This window comes from Larus michahellis, chromosome 9 (assembly GCF_964199755.1).
Source record: "Larus michahellis chromosome 9, bLarMic1.1, whole genome shotgun sequence".
Classification (NCBI taxonomy): Eukaryota; Metazoa; Chordata; class Aves; order Charadriiformes; family Laridae; genus Larus; species Larus michahellis.
The window spans coordinates 51,057,234-51,077,149 of record NC_133904.1 but is presented as its reverse complement, the minus strand read 5'-3'; the positions used below and the strand labels follow the sequence as shown (position 1 = coordinate 51,077,149).

Here is a 19,916-nt window from a genome sequence, read left to right as displayed (position 1 = left end):
ACGCACAACGTGAAGGGACGGCAGTTGGTGGAGGAAAAGCACGGAAGCAGCGACTGCGTTAGCAGGGGGTGAAATCAGTTCCCAGGCCCCAGGGGTTTTGGGGACTGGCAGTCAGGAGCAATTTCAGGCAGCCATGGACCACCAGTCCAGCAGACCCCAGGCCCAAAAGTGGCCCGAGAGGATAAGCGTGCTCCCCGTCGCCCCGGCGGAGCAGCGGTGGCTCTGGGGGCTGTCAGCTCTCCGCACGTTGCGGGGATTTAGTGAGGTTTTACTCTCAGTATTGCATCTTTTTTTTCTTAAATCCCAGTCCGGGCAGAGAGCGTGAAAAGCGCTTGGCGTTTCTCCGCACGCAGGCACCTGATCGCCCAGGATTAGTGCTGGCTGGGTTGCTCTGGGGACGCGGGCTGCGTGCCAGAGCTGCAGACAAAAAGCTCCTCAAATTAACTTTTCAAACCGAAAATCCTGCAATTTGCAGAGCCCGAACGGTGATGGTACTTCCTTTATGGCTGCGTACCCGTTCGGAGGGGGCGGACTCCCCCGAGTCCACGGTACAAAGCGTTTCTGAGAGTGTTTCACTCCGGGCATTCGTGTCTAATGAATCCACCCGCATGCACACCCCCAGGACACCAACTTTCCCTGATCCGGATCTGTTTTTTCTTCTTCTCTGCAACGACTCTTCCCCTAATTAAGAAACCATAAATACGATTCTAAAAAAATTAGGTTAGGCTCTATGTGTAATGCAGGGAGGAATTTGTACAGACAGATAAGCTTTAAAGCCGAGGAGCGGGAAGCGGATCTTTGCAGGAATTTCAGCCCAGGAAGGCTTCAGTTCTTTCCAAAAGAGCAGCGAGAAAAATAGAGAGACAGGGAAAGAATAAACGACACGTGTCTTTTAAAGCCGCTAATGGAAGATTCCCCGAGGCGACCAATCAAGCTGGCAATCCTCCTGCTTCACTTCTTGACAGGTTCCTCTCCTCGTCGGAGTTGTCAGCCCAGGCATCTCTGTTTCGGCGCTGGGGGGCTGACAGCCGCCAGCAGGAGGGGACAGCGGGACACGGCCAGGACTCCACCGAGACCCGGCGTGGCCCCAGCTGGGAGACCCGGCATTCCTCCTCGCTCTTCCACACTCTCTTCTCCCCAGCTGTTCGCTGAGACGGGTAAACGTTTTCTCTTTTTACTGGTGTTAGCTCTGACTGATGTGATGGTTCGTGGTTAGCGATGGATTCAACCAGAGTGAGATTTGCCGATCGTAGTGCTCTGCAGAAGGCAGCCGCCGCAGGCCGAAGGCAGCCGTGACCCTGTTGTCAGCGTGCGATGTTTAAGCTGGCGGGGTCTTTGCCCTCCTGGCAGGCATGAGTTAGCGTGAAGGCATCAGCCATGTCCCTGCTCGTGCCTTTCCCTTCCAATGGTTTTCAGGCACAGGCGGTATGAGGGATGCAGGGTGAGCGCTGGCAGCTCTTCAATTTGTGAGTGGGCTCATTTTATGCCCCTTTCTCATTCCCTTGCAGGACTACGATGGCCTAAAAATGTGTTTTGATCAAAAGGCAACCGCAAACCTTTCTGCAAAACTTGCAGAACATCGGTCTGGAGCCTTTTGCGTCTTGGGGCATGGGTACGGGGACAGACCCGACGGTCTCACGTTGCACCCGTGAGTCCCGGCAGAGCAGCGGCCGGCGCTGAGCACAGGCGTGCGGGTCCGGCGGCGCTCACACGGGCAAGTTCATTAGCACTCGTGGTCTGTCCCTTAATAGCCTGCGTGAGCGCGTTGCCCTCTAGTGTCTGGTCCCACGGCAGGAGGTTCCCGTCGCTCCCAGCACTCTCTGCCTCGGGACGCCTTGTTTGAGCACTGGAAATAAGGAGTGAAAACTTGTGGTTGCTCATTTTGGGAACTGCCACCCAGGCCCAGGCAGCTGGGGGAGGTGCAAGTGTGTGGGTCCTGTCCTCCGCAGGCTGTTGGTTTGTGTCTAAATCCAGAAATCTGGATGAAAAACTGAGAGCAAGATGCCCCAACCCCGTGAAACGTGGCCAGGAGAGTGTTTTGCCCTCCAAGGCAGCAGCCACTTGGAAATGGGGACGCTCAGTAAAATATGGAAGATGTATCAAAAAAAATAAAAGAAAAAGAAAGGCTGAATGCAGTGTCTTTGCCACACTGAGTCTCCCCGTGCCCATGTGAAGCCATGGACCGCGCGGTGGGGGGCTGGTGGTCCTTCCCTGCAGAAAGGCACAGACCCTCTTTGCCTCGCTGGGCACAGAGGTGGCCCCCGGGTGGAGCTGCCCCAAGGGTAGGGCGAGGGCGAGGGCCAAGGCTGAAGCTAATGTCAAGGCCAAGGCTAAGGCTCTCCTGAGGGAGGGGGTGTCCCTGTGAGCCCCTCCACACCGCGCGGAGCCGTGCCTGGGACGCCCACTGCTGCCGGCGCTGCATGCTGGGCTGCGAGCCCCTGCCGCCGGCGCTGCCCGAGGGAGCGGGGCTGGGCTGCAGCGGGGAGACGCCTGCAGCCTGCCGGCAGCCCGGGGGCTGCGCAGAATTGGCATGGAAAGAGCAGATAACTATTAATGACTGGCGCTCATATTTCACCCTAGAGGAGCCCAAAGCATCTTATGGGTGGGGTGTTCAAGCGCCTTTGGTGTCGGTCTAGCTTCTAGCTTTGCTCACTCTTAAGTTGGTAATAAAACTCCCGCAGGTGGCACTGGGACAGAGCGGGGCCGGCGGTGCTGCCCTGGACACACGGGCTCCTCTCCTGCCGGGGAGGTGCAGGGGGCTTTTGTATCTGCTGGGAGGCAGGAGGACCTGGCCCGGCAGCCAGCATCCTCGTGCCCTGGCAGGAGAGAACCAGGACAAGTGTCTCCCAGGCGGCTGCCTGCTCAGACACCACGGGGGAAGGATACCACCTTCCCACATATTTCGGGGCACAGGGAACTACAGTGAGCTCTTAGCATCAGCTCTTCTTCACTATGTTTTTGAAAAGTACCCAACAAAATAGACACCTTCCACCCTGTGCAGTCAGTGCGCTGGTGACACACGGGTACGATGGGATCGCAGGAGCGAGGAGTGGCAGCATTCCCGGTTATCCAACAGGCAGAGGAGCTGCCTTCGGGGACCTCACCCAGGCGCTGTGGGAAGCGGTCTTCCCTTCTGGTCTCCATTTTTGGGTGGCTAAGCTAATGGCTCTGAGCACACGGGTTCCTGGTGCCTGCAGCTGGTCTTGCGGCATCGCTCCCAGCTCCTGCGTGTGCGGGGTCTCCTCGGGATTTCACAGCTGCCCTCTGGAATTTTAAGGTGTTGAGGATTTTGGCCAAAGCGTTTTAACTGCTCGAGGCCAGTCATCCAAAACGGGCCGCAGCTCCTTGCTGGGCACCTGCACAAGCGAGAGGAGGCTGTGGCAGCCCAGAGCCCACAACCGACGTGGTCGTGTGCGCTGCCTCCGGGAAAAGTGCCTGGTGAGCACCCCCTGCCCGGGGGGGAGGAGGGGGCTGTAGAGCGGGGTGATGAGCCCTGGTGGAGACACAGACACCGAAGTCAGCTTCTGCACTGGGACACGTGGCTTGTTCTTAATTTCCTTCTCTCTTTCACAGAGGTGAACGTGCCCTTCAGGAGGCCACATCCAACGCCCCACTCGGCTGGAGGCAAACAGAGCCACGGCTGTTTATAGTGTGGCGCTGCTCGGGGGCTCTCTGAACCCCACATCTCCCCCACACACCACCAGAGCAAGGTGTTGAGAAGCAGGGTGATGCCCAGGGCTCACTGCAGCGGGACCAGACTGTGCCGGGGATCGGAGGTGCCTGGGGTGGCTGTGGTCAGCCACGGGGATGGTCTCCAGGGAGCGAAACTCCATGTGGGCTGCAGGGTGAGGCCAGTTTCTGGGTCTGGGAGGTGCTGGAGCTCAGTTGAACTCGCCCCACACAGAATCAGGCTATCCACCCCACCGGCTCCCCCCTCCCCCCCTTGCTCCCCCTCAAACAACCTTTGGTCTGGGGTACGTGGGACATCCAACTCCCCCCCCGGGTGCAGAAAAGAAAGATAAGCCGGTGCTTCAAAGCCAGCCCACAATCCCCTTTGATTCTGCCGATGCAGGGTATGAGAAAGTCCCTGCTCTGTCTGGCGCCGGGACAGAGCGGGCAGTGGAGCCCCGCCAGCACAGCCGAGTCCATGCAGGAGGACTCCCAGGAGGCCACCAGCCGATGGCATTGCCCACCCCCACGATCGGGAGGCGGGTCCCCGTATGGCTCTGACGCCCCATGTCCTGCCTTGGGCTGCCTGGGCTTTCCACCTCCATCGGTACCGTCCGCGAGCCATCGCAGGGGGGCACGAAGGACAGCAAGGCTCCTGCCGGGAGCGCTGCCAGGGAAGGGGACGCCGAGCTTTAATTGCCGTATGCCTGCGATGTCCTAAAAGCCCTGTTAGTTCTCAGGGCCTCAGTTTTCCCTGTGAGGGCTGGAGCTCCTGCTGCCGCTATGCCTCTGCGCAGCAAAAGATGCTCCTCGTGGCAAACGCGGTGTCAACACAAAGCCACAAAGGGCAACTGTTCCTCTTGCGACCGTTGCCAAAAGGATCTGGTCCCCGTGTCCTGGGCAGTACCAGCACTGTGCCGTCCTTCTCCCCATACAAACAGGGAGCATCGCCTGCTTGCCCCGATGGCACAACCATTCCAGCGTCTCTCCGGCCTCGGAGCTGGAGCTGCCACCCCTGCGGGGGGTCACAGCCAGGGACAAGAATGCAGCTGAAGGGGGGGTTGCCACAGGGTCAGCTGCGACTTCGCAGGAGAAAAGCTTTTGCTTAGTGCTTTCGCACTGCCATTTACATGCCGGGTCTGGCCACTAAACAGCAAAATGCCCTGGAAAAGGCACCAGCTGGAGACAGGAGAATCGTCCCATCGATGCACAGGGACTCCATCGCGTCACACACCTGGAAAACACAGAACAAAGCCCCGGCACCTGCACTGCTATAGCTGGTGCAGGGCAAAACACGAGCAAAATTACAAAGGCTGATGCAGATTTATGTCCAAATTCACCTTCTCTGCCTCTGCTTTCCCAACAACACACTGCTGACAGCACAGCGGGCTTTAAGAATGCATTGCAGACTTTCCCGGGAAAACACACTTTAAAATCCTAATTGTGAGCCTTGTACTCATCTGACCTACTCAACACCACATGATCCGTGTAGCAAATCATCTGGATAGTGAGTAATTATAGCCTACTGCTAATAAATGAGCAACAAACTCATAATTATCTGCAGAAGTTATTTGATGAATGATTTTGAAAAACCACCATAAATCTAGCTAAATTTGGAAGGGCTCAAAAGCTGTCTGCAGCCAGGGGAGTGAGTCAGTGGGAAAGACGAGCCCTGGCCCTTTCAGCGCTCCGTGGCAGCAGTGCGAAGTTATTGCCGACTTCCACACTGGGGGGGTTTGCACCCCATTAGGCCGCCAGAAGGTTTTGGTTCCCGGCTCCCGCAGAGCAGCGCCCGCTGCTGTGTGCCGGTGCGGACGCTGGCAGCAGATCTGGTACTCCCAGAGGAAACGCTGCTTTCCATTGTAGGGAGAGAAGAAAAGAAAAATAAAATCCAGGCTCTGCTTCTGCTCCTCTTTAGATTCCCAGATTGACTGGGCATCGTTCAGGCTTTGGACATGCCAAGTCTTTGGGTCCGGCTTGTCGAGGGGGGTGGTGTTTGGAGCCCCACATTACAGTGGCGTACAGCGGTGCCGCTCGTGTCGGTGATTGCCTGAGACCTGCAAACACCCGTGCCGACCCTTCTGGTGCGGCCGTCTCCGTGACTTGCACCTTTAGTGCGTGCAGGGCAGAGCGCCCCTGCTCCAAACGCCGGGAAGGCAAGAGCCTGCACGGGTGACCGGAGGTGACCCCCGTGCTCTGCCCCCACCACGGTCCCATCCGCACCGTGGCACAGGAGGCTGGGGATGGATGCCAGGGATGAAGCACACGTGCTCCTCGGCTCAGCTTCAGCCGCCTCCGCCTGGGTGGCGCTCTGCCCTTCTCTCTCCTACCCGAGGCCTGTGCTTAGGCTCAGCCCCAGCACACTCTCGGTCCCTCAGGACCTCTCTGGGTTGTGCTGCTGCTCCCGTCAGGACAGGCACGACCTGGGAGCACGTGGCAACGCTCTGCAAAGGCGACAGACAGCCCCGCTGCAGCCCACCCGGCAGCACCCTGAGCACCCAGGCAGGTCCCAGCCTCCTGCCTCCCTGCGGAACGCCCGGGAAGGTGCTGAGCTCTGCCCGCGGCCAAGCCCGCCGAGCCCCGACCCCCTTCTGCTTGCGGGATCCTGCCTGGGGAAGCAGCCTCCGCGCTGTCAGCAGGCTCTCCTTCTTCCTGGGCTAGTGGAAATATTTTTTTTCAAGGCTGTAAACCTGTGCAGGTGGATGTAAAGTAGAACCAGCCCACCCAAGCTACTGCATCACCTGCATGGCTGGACCCGTGGTAGCTGCCTGCTGTGGGAAGCTGTTATGCGCTGCAGTTAGGGAGCATGCTTCCCAATAAGAAAGTAAATTGAAAATAAAGATTTTTTTTTCTCCTTCCCTCTGTTAAGCCACGTGCTCCCCAAATGGTAAATCTTGGCTGGCTAATGGGTATTTAGAAGTGCTCTTTCATTCACAAAGAGAAAAAAATATCAGAACCAGAAGGGTTCTCTAAAGGTCCTTGTAGACCATGATTTGTGATTGTTTACTCTCGGCAGCGAAGCAGAATCCATTAAAATGGATGTGCCTGTTAAGGAGTACATTTCCCTTCCCCCTGCGAGGCGCAATGACAAGAATAAGCTGCACAAGAGCGAGACCAACCTCTCAAACGGCAGGTCTCGTGCGCAGCAAAGCACCTCCCTGAGCCCTGGGACTGGCGTGAGAGAACGCCGACGGAAACATCCCTGTTCCACCAAATCCGCACCACCATCCTCCTTCCCCCGGCAGCCTGCGGCCAGCAAGGCTCGCGTCCCGGCTGTTGGTTCAGTCTAGCCGGAGCCTCTCAGGAAAACAGGGAGATAAACCACCGCAATAGTAACACTTCAGAGCTCTTAGATGTCAAGTTTTTACCTTTTATCTCCATCCAAGTTAAAAATATTTTTGTTTTGCCATGTGAGCTGAAGGGACCAGCAGCCCTCGGCGGGGGGTGAGGGCGGCCGCTGTGGCCTGGGTGCTCCATCGCACAGAGCAGCGCTGCTGGGTCCCGGTTTAACTGGGAAAGGAGAGACATCTGTCTGCCTTTCAAATCTCTGGTGATGGAGGTTCCACCGCATCCCTCAGTAAATTGCTTGAATAGCTAATCGCCCTCATAATGAGCACTGTGTGTTGTATTTCTCATCTGGATTTCTGGGTGAAACTTCCAGCTCCGCTCTCCTGTTAGACCTGTATTAGATGAAAGAATCTCCCCGTCAGTGTCGGCTCCCCACGCAGGCTTTCATGGGCTGGACTGAAGCTGCCCATAACCTCTGCTCCGGAGAGCGACTGAGGTTTTGGAGTCTCGTGATCGCTTCTCAGCCTCTCTGTGCAGTTTCAGCTCTTGTCCCGGCTGCTCCTGTGCTTTGCCAGCTCCCGCTGGAGGCCGGACAGCAGCAGCAGCAGCAGCAGGACCCACCACCAGCTCCGCAGCAAGGTCCTGGCGCTGCCGCCCGGTCCCTCCCCGTGCCGGGGGTGCCAGCAGCCCTTTCACCTGGCGTGACGCAAGGGCTCAGGTTCAGCACGTCAGCCCCGAGCTCAGCGGTGGTGTTAGTGCGTCCTCGGGCTTCTGCAAAGTGCGCGCTGAAGCGTATTCCTGAAGTGTCTGTGGAACGAGCATTTCTTATGCCCTATGATCCAGAGAAGGATGCACGGAGTCTTACAGTGTGGTAACAATCCAGAAGGGATTTCAGCTGCATTGGCATCCTCCGTGTTCTCTGCTCCTCCCGGTACCCTCCTCCTCCTCCTCCGTAGCCCCCACCTCTGCTCCTAACACCCAACCGCAAAAGCCGGCGGAGACACTGCGGGAAAGGGAGTTCACCGCGTCTGGCCTAAACTCAGTAATGAAGCGTGAATTATCAAAGCTGTCTGGCTACAAGAGAAATGCTGTGGGAGCAGGTGTGGAACAAAAGCAAGGGAAGGGAGACAGAAATGGAAGGGAAACAAGATCCATCTGCAGCGTGAGGAGAGACTGAGCAGAGCCAGGCGGGGTTCTCTGTTCTCCATGGGACCTGGAGACGGGGGGTTTCCCCACCACCAGGCTGATGCTCAGCATTGCTCCAGAGGATGCTTCCCCCTAGGAGACAGACCCCAGGGAGCCTGAAGGGGAGCCTGGCCTCGGCCGGAGCTGGTTTTAATCCCTCCCAGCACCAGCACCATGCTGACTGTGCACCTGGGAACGTTAGTGACTGGGCTTGAAGTGGTGCTTAAAAAGAAAGGCAGACGAAATCCATTTTATAAGCAGTGTGGTTGTTGTTAATTATTTCACTTCTCTTATCAACTTACTCATTATCTTATATCACCTGATTCACCTTTAAATATGGCCTCTCTAGAGTACCCTGGCAGAGCCTTGTCCCCATCATCTGAAAAGTCCCTGATATCGCAAGATGTCTGGAAAAGCAGCCACTGGTGAGTTCCCCAGCTCCTCCAAACCTCCTGCATTCAATTAACTCAAATTTGCCATTTAAAAAAGAGCTTTTAAAAGCCCTCATGGCACACAGGGCCGAGCAGTGGATGAGTGCGCACTGTCACACTGGCGTTGGTGCTTGCTCCAGCCTCCACTGAAGGAGAGGAGTCCATGTACGTGTATGCCCGTGCAGAGCTTCACATGCCCCCTCCTCCAGACTTTAATTCCCCGTTGAGATTGAGCAGTACTTCAATTTAAGCAGTCAGCACATAGCTGCTCCCTTCGCCGCGCACCGCGCCGCGCAGGGGGAGGAGCGCAGGCGGCGCTCCCAGTTGGACCTGCTGGGTCGGGCGCTGGTGAGACCGGGCGTTCCTTCCCAAGGCGGGAGAGCCCTGGCGCTGGCGGGGAGCGGCGGGAGCCCAGCGAGGTGTCGCTCACTCCTGGATGGGGACGTGGGGGCCGGACATGGCAGCAATGGTCACTGGGAGGGTCCCCGCTCTGTTGGCTCGGATCAGGTTTTCTCTTCCCCGTCTGACACGTCCCCGGGTGCCAGGGGAGCACACAGAGGTGCAGAGCGAGGGGTTCGTTGCAGGGCGGTGGCACCACTCCACCGCTACCACATCATTTTGGTACCGCAAGAGTTCGTGGACAAGTGCTCCAGCACCATTTAGTGAGGCTGCACGGATTAACTCCCTGGTTAACGCGTTCCCTCTGGAGCAACACCGGCGGCTCCTGTGCTCTTGCCTTGCTCTTCCTTCACTTCTTTCCAGCCTCATTGTCTTCCCTGCTAGAACTGTGCAGGCACGGTCACCCCACAGCCGCTGTCGGAGGGACCGTCACCTCCCCACACACTCGCCCGCTCTCGGGTGAGCGCGGCCCCAGCTGCATCTGTCATTTCCCTTGTCACCTCACTGCAGTCCCCGCTATTGTGCTTCTATTTCTTTCAGCATCACTGCCTCTCCCATTTGCCTCTCGCTGAATAGCAGCGTATCACATCATTATTTTTGAGATGAGCTTTTCTCGCTCTGATTTGCATTTTGTTATTTTCTGCTGTGCGTCTGCCCAAATCTCAACTGACTGGCTTGCCGCGGTGGGATCAGAGTGCCAGTGCCGCTCTCCCTGGGCTCTTTAAAACCCGTTGGCCTGTTTCCCTGCTGGAGAGGGACCAACCTCCTGTTTCATGTCCACGTCCGGCTTTCCTCTGGGTTTCAGCCACGTGGGACACACGCTGTGTCTCTTCCCGAGACTCGCTGCCTCCCGGGGCGTCCCGCGTTCCTGGCACCTTCCCCCTCCCCGGACACACACCGCGGCACAGGCTCTGCTCTCCCCCACACACACCCCTGTGCGCCCTCTTGGGAAGAGCCCGTGGGAAGCCAGCCCATGGCAATGCCCCGCGGCGATTCCTGAGCCCACGCTGCCTTTTGCAACAGCCTCTCATTTCAACGCCTAATTTAGTAAATGACCTCAACTTGCCTTTTGCTCCCTCCTCTACCTCCCTAACAAAGCGGGTGCTGGGTAGGAACACGGCTTATTTTCTGCTGGCGGGAGGAGGCTCAGGACAGCCCTGTGAGCGCCACACGCAGACACGGGCAGCTCCTCAGCTGAAACAGGGATTTTCTCCTGCCCTGGCAAACCTCGGCCCCAGCCCTCCAATTCCCTGCCTCGCGCTTGCTTGCTCCTGCCCAAAGGTGTTACTTTGAACTCCAAGAGAGGAGCTGCTGCGATTTGTTTCTCCTTAAATTCCCTCAAGCTTAGCATGTATTTCCTCTGCGCGCCTTCCAGCTGGGGAGGTGTGAACGAGGAGGAGAAGGCGCTTGCGGAGAGCTGCAGGCGCACCCAGGTGGACCCTCCAGGAGCACTTACGCCAGTGTTGCAAACTGGGGGGGCGGGGAACAGAAGTTGGGGGAGCGCTTCTTTGCTTTTTGGAAGGATCGGAGGTCTTTGGGGTCCCTAGGGTGCAGATGATGAGGAAATTTTAAGTTCTGAGTGCTCTGGAATGAGTCTGTTTCTTTTATTCTGGTTATAAGCCTGAGCTAGGTCTTACCGAGCGCGCCTCTGCTTTGTTGAATTCCTAAGTTATCCTAACGCCAGGGTGAGGAAGCTAGCAGCGGGATGTGCGTTACCTGTCCATATGTGAGGGTGGAAGAGAGTGAGAGGTGTGAGTTAATTTTTGAAGGGCTGCTCCTGGTGCGTGTGCCCAGTGACGTGGGACGTGTGGGAACACTTCCCGCGGTACGGGAGGGTCAGGGCAGGTCTGGTGGTGCCGGCGCTGGCTGGAGGGAGGAGGGGAGGCTGGGTTGGCTGCTGAGAGCCAGTTTCTCTTTTGCAAGGCATAGAGGTTACCCTGAAGCGTCCTAGAAGACAGCACAGCGTGCTACAGGAGCCCGTGACGGAGCCCGTGCTCGGCCCGGAGCTGGGAGCACAGGTGCAGCGTGACCTTGTTCTCCCTTTGTGCCCACGCTGGGACCTGCCCGTGTCTGACGGGACCTTCTCGTGTGCGGCTTTGGGTGTGCGTCAGGGGAAAGAGAAACCTGGGTAAAAATCCTTAGAAACCTCAGTGCCTTGGGAGACAAGGTTCCCCTCGCGCGCTGTAAGGCAGCTCCACCAGCCTGAAACCACGACCATGGGGAAACCTTTCTGTAGTACCGACCTGCTCCCTGCGCCATCCATGCCCTCCACCGAGTCTGCTGTCGTGTTCTGCACTGTTTGACCTCGGGAATAACCCTTGTACTTCCCCCTTGTTTTATTTCCTACTGAATTGATCGGTTTGGGGATCTAAATAACCTCCTTGGGTGCCAGGCTGGCTGGGTTGGGGCACCTTTCCTGTCCGGGTGCTGGCACAGATTCGGCTCAGGCTACCAGTGCTGGCGTAGCGTGTGGGGTGGAGCAGCGAGGTTCACTGCGGGTGGACGACTCGCCCTCCTCGTGCACTGGAAGAGGTTTACGAAGGACTGGTGTGGAGGGGACCAGGGTTAATCAGCTGGACCGGCTGTGACTTGGGTGGCTCTAGCCCTGTCCCAGCACACTGGAGAACCTCGCTGAAGGCTGAGTGGGGACCCTTTTGGGCATCTTGATCCATTTTGATCATTTTGAGCCATTCACTTGGGCAGCCACAGAGGGGCTCGTGGCTTGAGAACCGCTCATCTCCCATGCGATTAGTTACTAGCCCTTGATTGCCACTGCAGCTGGTAGTCACTGTTGCGTCTCTTAGATGGCAGGTGCTTTAGGACGCTGATGGAGCGAATGAACAACTTGTGCCCCCAGCTATGAGCCCTTATGGGGGTTTGTGTGACAGCGAGAGGGCTGTTCCCACCCCAGCTCCTCCTGCTGCCTCCCTGGAGCTGGTGTCCGACTGGGGGCTGCTGTACCACTGCCTTTAAAAGCACATTCTCAGGGCTCAGCTCGTACATACCGGGAAGCAAAGTTTCCACCTTCCACAAATTCCCCTCATGCATATGTATGGCGAGGTACTCTTTAACTCCGTGATTCTTGGCAGTTTTTTCCCCGGGTCCCTGTACCCTTTGGTCAGGGTTTTCATGCAACAATTCTATGTTTGCTCCCCACAATAAGGCTCTCACCAGGTTTTTCTTGAGCTCCAGTGAAATGCTGTGCTGAATGCAAAACTACGGATGTCTTCGTGTGTGCTTCCCCTGGAGCTGATAACTCGTCCATGTGCTCCGCAAGCATAACGAATGTTCCTCCAGCGTGGCTATCTGAAAGCTGGGACCTGTGGCCCAAAGCGATTAGGGAACCACAGAGGCAGCACGTGACCCCTCTGCATGCCCGACCTGAGGTACTGGGGGTCCTTCTTCTCCCCCTGAAGTGCTTGGCAGGACAGGGCTTACACGTGTAGATCTGCTGATGGGTCACGCTGTGCTCACCAGGCTCCATCCCGACTCGGGGAACGTCAGGGCTGGAGCGGGGCCACTTCCAGCTCTGCAGAGGCTGCAGAGACAAACCCCCGGTCCTCCAGGCTCCGGCCATGCCCTGTCACACTGGTGCTCTCCGCCTGCGGCCACTGGGCATTTTTTCATTTCACGAAAACGCAGGAGGGGTCCCTGCAGAGCCCCACTGACTAAACCCGCCATCCCCCTCCCTCGGCACCATCCATCCTCTGCCAGGAGCGCGGAGGGAGCCCTGCGGAGTCAGGAGAGGGCGAGGAGAGGTGGCTGCGATGCGCAGGCAGGAGGGGCTGAGCAGGGACTGCCCTCTTGGGCGCGTAACTGCAGAGTCTGGGGGCTCCCGTGTGTTTTCCCTCTGCCATTTTCTAGGCTTAAAAACCAGCCTGAACACGGAAAAGCAAATTGTCCCATGAAGCCGTTCTGTGCCCCACATGGATAACCAGCACATCCATCCTGCGGACACGCAGCACCAGTGCCCCCGGCTGTGGCAGCAGAGACACTTCCAGCCCTGGATGTGGCTGGGGTGGATGTCACCCGTTGCCCACCCCCTGCAGAGCCGGGGGGCATGGGGTTGGGTGGTCAGGGAGGGAGCTGTTGGGCACCGGTCTGGGAAGGGAGGGAAGGGAAAAGAGCAGACACCGGTGCTGCCTTCTCTGTCCCCGCCGCCCTGCAAGGCTGCCCGAGTGGGAACTCTGTGAAGCTGAACCTGCTTGGCTGAGGAATGGCTTCGTCTTGGAGCTGCCGTGGGGGGAGCCGTTACTGTACAACAGGACTCTCGGGGTTAGTGAAGGCTTGACAAAACAAGAAATACGGACCAGAGAACTTGTGCTTTAGTTTGGTGGCGAGGGTCCTGGCTGCCGGGGTGACTCGCTGGGGATATGGGGGAGTCTGTCCCTGCAGCTTGAAAATCCAGCTGTAGTCTTTTCCCCAGGGATGTGTTGCTTCAGGTCCCTCCGCAAGCGCAGGGAAGGCAGGGTTTTGGCTCGTCGTGCCCCTGGCGAGGCAGGGGAGACCCGGCTGGGGCACATTGTGCAACGCACCCGCCCAGCCCAGTCTGGGAACGGGGAGGACTGGGGCTTGTCATGGCAAGGGGAGGGTTTGGAGACACCCGCCACCCCCTGCCCAGGAGCTCCAAAACAGGGAGCAGCTCTTGCAGATGTTGTTGCGGGGAGTTTCCTGCTTCCCTCCAGCTCCCAGTTTCGTGTCTCGCCTCCCCAGTGTGAGCTCCCAGGTAATGGGTGTCTTATCTCAGCGCCTCCTCCCACCCCCCCGCTGCCCCCGGCAGCTCAGAGGCAAAGCTGGGGACTGCTCCTGCTCCCCGCCTGTGGGAACGGGCTGGGCTCTCCCCTCCGTGCCTCACCTTCCTCCCAGAGGCCTCCTCTTCCTCGGGAGGAGAGAGAGAGAAGGGCTCCTCATCGGCGAGGGTTGCATTTGCTAATGCTTGTGTTTGCCTTGAGCAAAACCGCTTTACCTGCAACTAAGCAGGACTCTGGCATGAGGGGAATGCAAACAAGCAGCTGAAATATGGAGATGCTCAGAAGAGGGCTTGGAACCTGGCTAGATCATCCTCGCCCATCAAACCCTGGCTCCCTACCCAGCGGAGAATTTCCCTCCTGGGAGAAGGGGGAGGCAGACGGATGGGACTGCTCACAAAAAAGGTGGTGCAAAATCCTGTCCTTTGACCCTCCTCAAAGAGCTGGGCTGGACTGAGATTCGGGATGGTTTGTGTGCAGAGCAGGGATGTGCCATGCCCTTGAGAGAACAGTTTTTCCTCTTTGGAAATCGGCCCTGGAGCCCTGCGGGGGCGCTCAGCCGGGGCTCACGCAGGGGATGCTGGACAGTGAAGCCTTAACGAAGTGCAGGACACCGCGAGGGGATGAGGAGGTGTTGGGCAAGTGGATAAGTGGGCTTTGCCAGAAGAGCTTGTCTGGGGCAGGTGAGGCCTCTGGTTTCCTCACCGTGGGAGAGAGCTGGGGTTCGGCTCAGGCTCTGAAATTCCAGGCCTCAACATGAGGTGGTGCAAAGCATCCACTTCCCATCGCCGCTCCCTGTGCAGCAGCAGGAGGAAGAACCGAATGCCTCTGGGGAAGAACTGGAGATAAAGGAGGTGCTAATGAGAGCTAGAAGAATGAAGTCATCAAAATATAAAAAGAAAACGAGAAGAGATTCTTCTAGGGGAATTCATCCATCCCTGCTCCTCTCTACAGCTGCCTGCCTGCCCTTCAGAAGAAGCAGGAAGAGGGATTCATTCAGAACTGAAAAGGATTTTTTTCTCCCCTATGCTTTCCACTGTAAGAACAAATTGTGGAGGAGAAATCCAGCTTTATAACCGTGTGTTACTTATTCAACAGGCATCCCAGGCACGTGGTACAACCCGAGCGTCTCCATTCCCCGCCCGTGAGATGCGGACGCGGTCACCCGCCTTGGGCAGGGGCAGCAGGACTCCTGCGGAAACCAACAGCCCCGATTCCGAATGCACAGGTCCTCCTGGAAGGGCTGTGGAGCACTTGCCACTCCAAAACGACTCCGTGGGCAGAGGGAGATGATCTCCCCACCCTAATGAATGTGACTCATCTGGAGTGGTTAGCAGATTAGCATAAAGAGCTCTACCCTCCCGCTGCCCTGCTTGCTCAATTAAAGTGCCATTTGAACCTGATCCCTTCTGTGTTTTGAACACATGCACACACACAACGCCACTGCAGTTGTAAATATTTGCCCAAGGTCACCTCTGACACCTCCCGCCTTTACTGTGGAGGCCCAGCTGAGCTCAGCGCTCAGCACGCTGTGAGCGGGGCTGTCGTCTGCTGGCGGTCTCTCCAGAAAACTGTTTGGGGGACTTAAAAGAAATACGCTTCCATCGCTGAGCTGGTGTCTGGCGGGTCCCAGCCTGCTTGGGCGCCAGCATCGTGTCTGTCCCACAGCCGGAGCCACAGCCGTGTGCGCCCATCGCTGCTCCGGCCGGCGGGCGGGAGCACCAGCAGCAGCCAGTGCCCGGGGGGCAGAGGAAGGGGCTGGGGCTGAGCCCCCCAGTGTCACCCCGGCAGCTACGCCAGCCCCCCGTGCCCCGACCCTCTCAGTGAGGCTGTCACCAGAGCTGGGATCTGGCACGACATCGTCACGTTAGGTAGCCGGCTACTGCTGCTGGCCGACATGCTGCGGGGGGAACCCTGCGTGTCTCTGCATGGGGGTGCGAGCCGAGGTGCCACCCTCCTGCCGCCACTGTGCCGAGCCCTGTGCAGCCAGGCCGTCACCCGCCGAGCCCTTGGCGATGGGGCTTTGCTGCGATCTCCAGCCATCTGCTGTCATTGGTGGCCTGGTTTCTCCCGCGGCCTGATGCGCCGTGTCTCGGGGCAGCACATCTGTGCCCTGCCCTCGCTGCGTCACCCTGGCCACCGGCGCGGGCTGTGCCCAGCAGCCCGGACCCGGCAGCACCGAGTGCGGGGAAGCAGCTGTAACGTCCTGCCCGAGGAGGATCGGGCCCTGCCAGGCTCTGGTCTGCCGTTTGTTCTCTCCTCGCTCCGTCTGCACAGATGCGAATGGTGAGGACCGGTCCCAGGACAGCCATGGATTACGTGACTTGGCCCCGACCGCGCAGGCTGCGTTTTTGCTGCCAGAAAAGCAGAGATAGGATTTAACGCAGAATAAGTGGCGCATATTAACTATCCCGCTGTCAGGTCCTCCTTGGGAAAAGGGTTTGTAATTCCTTGGCGCGGTGAGAACAAGGCTGGCCGGGGCCACGGGGTTGACCTCCAGCTGCCTGGTTCTGCTGGAAAGTCACAGTGTGACAGCTACCATGTGCTCCGTGTCTGACTGTAAAGCACAGCACGGGTGTGTGTGTGGGTGTGCGTGTGTGCAGCGACGACGGTATCGCAGCGTGTTGAGGGCAGAAAACGAAAGGGCTGCGGGTCCCTGCGCACCGAAACCCTCCTCCAGCGCGGCAGAAACCTCTCCCATCGCACCTGAGGGAGCACCGGGAGCCTGGGTAGATTTTCCCTCATGCTTATTTTAAAGAGACGGCTCATTTAACACTCCGGGCAGTCTTCAAATATAAATAACCTGTACAGCACGTATCCACGTTGCCGAGGAATAAATTACCCTCCTGGATTCCCCCTCCCTTGCTTCCCTTTGATGTTATTGCCGTGGATACATATATATGTATATGTGCACTTCATAATAACAACGTAACCTCACCCAGCAGCCTTTCTGCTGTGCGAGAACCCCAGGACACCCCCCGCCATGCCGAACCAAGGGGTAAAACCCCCCCATCTAACCCATTTTTCAGCCCCGTCACCAACGGCAGAACCAGCACGGGGAATGGCGTGGGGGCAAGGAGCCGGCCCCCGGCGCAGACAGGAGGACGTGCATCTCGCCCTCGTAACAACCTGTACATTGGCCTCCGCCACCTAAGAACACACCGTGCTGGTGGCCCCCTGCGGCCCCTCCCGAGGGGGGTGGTGGCGCCCCGCAGAGGAGGGGACACCCCGCGGTCCCCCCCAGTGGGAGGCGGGGGCACCCCGCGGGCCCTTCGGTGGAAGGGGGGGTGACACCCTGCGTCCCCCCTGGTTTGGGGGGTGACAGCCCGCGGCCCCCGCGGTGGGAGGGGGGTGTCACCCCTTGGCCTCACCTGCAGGGGGATGGCGGCGGGGGGGGCGGGACCCAGCGCGGCACCGCCCCCCCCGCCCCGCGCGCGCCGCCGCCCGCCGCCGCCGCCGTCTCCCCCGCGCCGCCGCCGCCGCCTCCAAGATGCCCGGGCAGCGGCGGGGAGGCTGCCGCAGCCCGCTGGTACGTACCGGCCCCGGGGGCGGGGGGGTCCCGGCCGGCGCCCGGGCAGCGGGGGCGGGGGGTACGGAGCCCGCTGGCGGGGCCCCGGCGCGGCCCTTCCCGGGGGGCTGCAGCAAGTGGCGGGGGGGCGGCGGGGGGGCGCCGGACCTTGCCGGGAGCCGGTGCCCGGTCGCGGCTCCCCACGGTCCCCCCCTCCCCGCTCAGGTCTCCCGGCTGCGAAGTGCGTTTGCGAACCCGCCCCGGCTCGGCGGGGAGAGCCGGGGGGGGAGCAGCCCCGGCCCCCTCTGCCGCGGTGGTTGAGGGGGGGGGGGTCGGCGGGGCACCCCGCGTCCTTCCCGGCCCGTTCTCCTCGCCGGGGCCCCTCCCGCCGGGAAGCCGCTGTTTGTCGCCCGGCGGAGAGGGGACGGAGTCGCCTTCCCGCGCCATGTCCGCTCCCCGCCGGCCGGTTCGGTCGCCGGCATCCCCCCCCCAGCCCCCCGGCACCGCTCCGCTTCCCCCGGGCCGAGCGGGTCGCGTCCGTTCCGCCGCTGAGCCCGGTTTTTTATTGTAAATCCCCGCGGTTCTGGTGCGGGCCTCCGCCGCCAGGAGCCCGTCGCGGAGCCGCTGCCTGCGGCTGCTCCCGGTTCCCGTCCCGGCGGCGGGGCCGGCGTCGGTCCCGGTGAAGTTTCGTTAAATGGGAGTTAAAAGGTAACGGGTTCTCCCGAGCCGGGCGACCTCGGGCGTCGCGGGCTCCCTGCGGGGCCCGGGGGGGAAAAGGGGCATGTGAAGGTCCCCGCGCACCCCAGCCCTCCGCGGCGCCGCGGGGGGGATCGCTCCGGCGGGCTGTTGCCCGTTCTCAGGGATGTTACTGCTGGTCTTGAAGCGGAGCATGTTTTGCTCGTGCTGAGAATCTGTCGAGCTGTTAGAAAATGCGCCGGAGTGACACGCGAGAGCTGAATTTCCTCGTCCGCACGCCTTGTTTGTGTGTCTTGCCTCCAAAAACATATCAACCACATATTTTATTGCGCTAATGTGCACGGCTAAAGACGGTTGTAACGAAGCTGGGGCGGCAAAGGGCTGTTCTGCAGAGCGGGCTGTGGAGTTTCTGGAGAGGGCAAATGGCTCTTGTTGCTCCATAATTTCCTCAAGTCTTGACACGCCAGGGTGTTAATGGCTCCGGCTCTGCCTGCCCTGCCTGGCTTTCGCCCAGGCCTCCTCGCTCTCGAGCGAGCCCTGAAACCGCGACGGAGCCTTTGTTGTTGGAAGGCGGCTTCAAGGAGACCGGCTTTGCTTGAGGAGCTGCTGCAGCCAGACCGAAGCTGGCAGCCAGACCACTGGGACGTTGCTGGCTTCCGGGTGGCATCAGCTGAGCCGCCAGGTCACCGCCCGGCAGCGTCCGGCACAGCCGGGAATTGTCACCAACCCGTCGCCCTGCGTGCGCGGGGTTGCGTCGGGGCTTGAGCTGCTCCTTCACCCCTGTAATAAGCTGAGCGGTGCCGGCCCTCCCTTGCCTCCCCCGGCTCCGTCAGGGCAGTTTGTGCCGGGGGAGGGCCGTGGCAGAGCTGCCTGTTGCAGGCAGAGCTCTCTGGCTTTGGCGGCTGCCACAGGCTCTGCGCTGGGGTTGTCGCTGCTGCCATTCCCCTGCTGGGAGCACACCCAAAACCCCTAACGAGGGAGAAATAGAACGAGCCAGGAAACGAGAGGCTGGGTATGGCAGTCCCCCTCCCAGGGCAGTGGTATTGGAACGCTCTCGCACCCGAGGGGGTATTCCTTGAGGATGCTACTGAGAAAAGACAGCGAGTGGGGTAGGGATGGGAGGAGGAAGAGCGCACGTCAGGGAGAGGAGCAGTCGCAGGGATCCAGGCAGGTGGTGTTATTGCTCCAGAGCCTGGGTGTGCCGGCTGCCTCGCCAGCGATTAGAGGCAGGTCTGTGCCCTGCGGAGCCGTTTGCGGCGTGGGGTGAAAGTGGTGCGTGCGTACAGCCAGGGTCCCGGGAGCTGCACGGCCTGTTTGGTAAACGTTGCTTTAGAAAAAGAAATGAAGCTGCAGTGGGTGATAAATCCCCTCCCTTGACGAGTGCTCGCGGGCGGGCTGCGCTCCAGTGGCCTCGTTGGCACAGGCACAGCTGGGGGTGATGTGCTAAGCATTTGTGTCTTGTTGCATATACATACATATACATATATATACACACATGTTTGTAAGCAGGGTGGGATCATCCTTGAGACCACGTGAGATTGATAAATGACTTATCCTTAACACCAGGATTGTCTTGTCCCTGGATCATCTCCTCTAGGGGATGGGGAGACACGTTTCCGTCCGGAATCCCCTGGACTCTGGCTCTGGGGGGGTTTCTCTGCGGTCTGTGGTTGGTGCCGCTGGTCTCTCTGCAGTGCAGGGGGTTGGGCCTGTCATCTCTCAGGTCAGCTTCTGGGAGTCACCACGTCTCGGAGGCCGGTCGCTGGAGAGACCGTGGCTCTCGGCTGTCCCGTCGGAGCCGGCGGAACCAGGGCTTTCTCTGCAGGCTGCGCAGCCGGTTCTTTAAATGGAGCTAATGAGCAGCGTGATTATTTTGTACCTCTGGAGGGAGTTACTGCTTCTGACAACGCGCTCACCTGAGATCTCGCTTAGGCTGGTGCTCCCCTCTTTGGGGCGAGCTGGCAGAGTGTTTCGGGAGGGTTTGCGGCTACA

At 59.3% G+C, this 19,916-nt stretch overlaps 1 protein-coding gene across 2 annotated transcripts in view; it reads left to right on the top strand.

The window, feature by feature from the left end:
• The first annotated feature begins 579 nt into the window (after positions 1–579).
• Positions 580–19,916, top strand: part of MID2 (midline 2) — a 117,762-nt gene continuing 98,425 nt past the window's right edge. The window contains exon 1 of one of the 2 annotated variants that reach the window (XM_074601041.1): positions 580–1,157. The gene's annotated coding sequence lies outside the window, so the exon portion shown is untranslated. Of the gene's footprint in view, positions 1,158–17,127; positions 17,250–19,916 lie in introns of those variants that run through there. The other variant, XM_074601040.1, reaches the window with a different exon arrangement.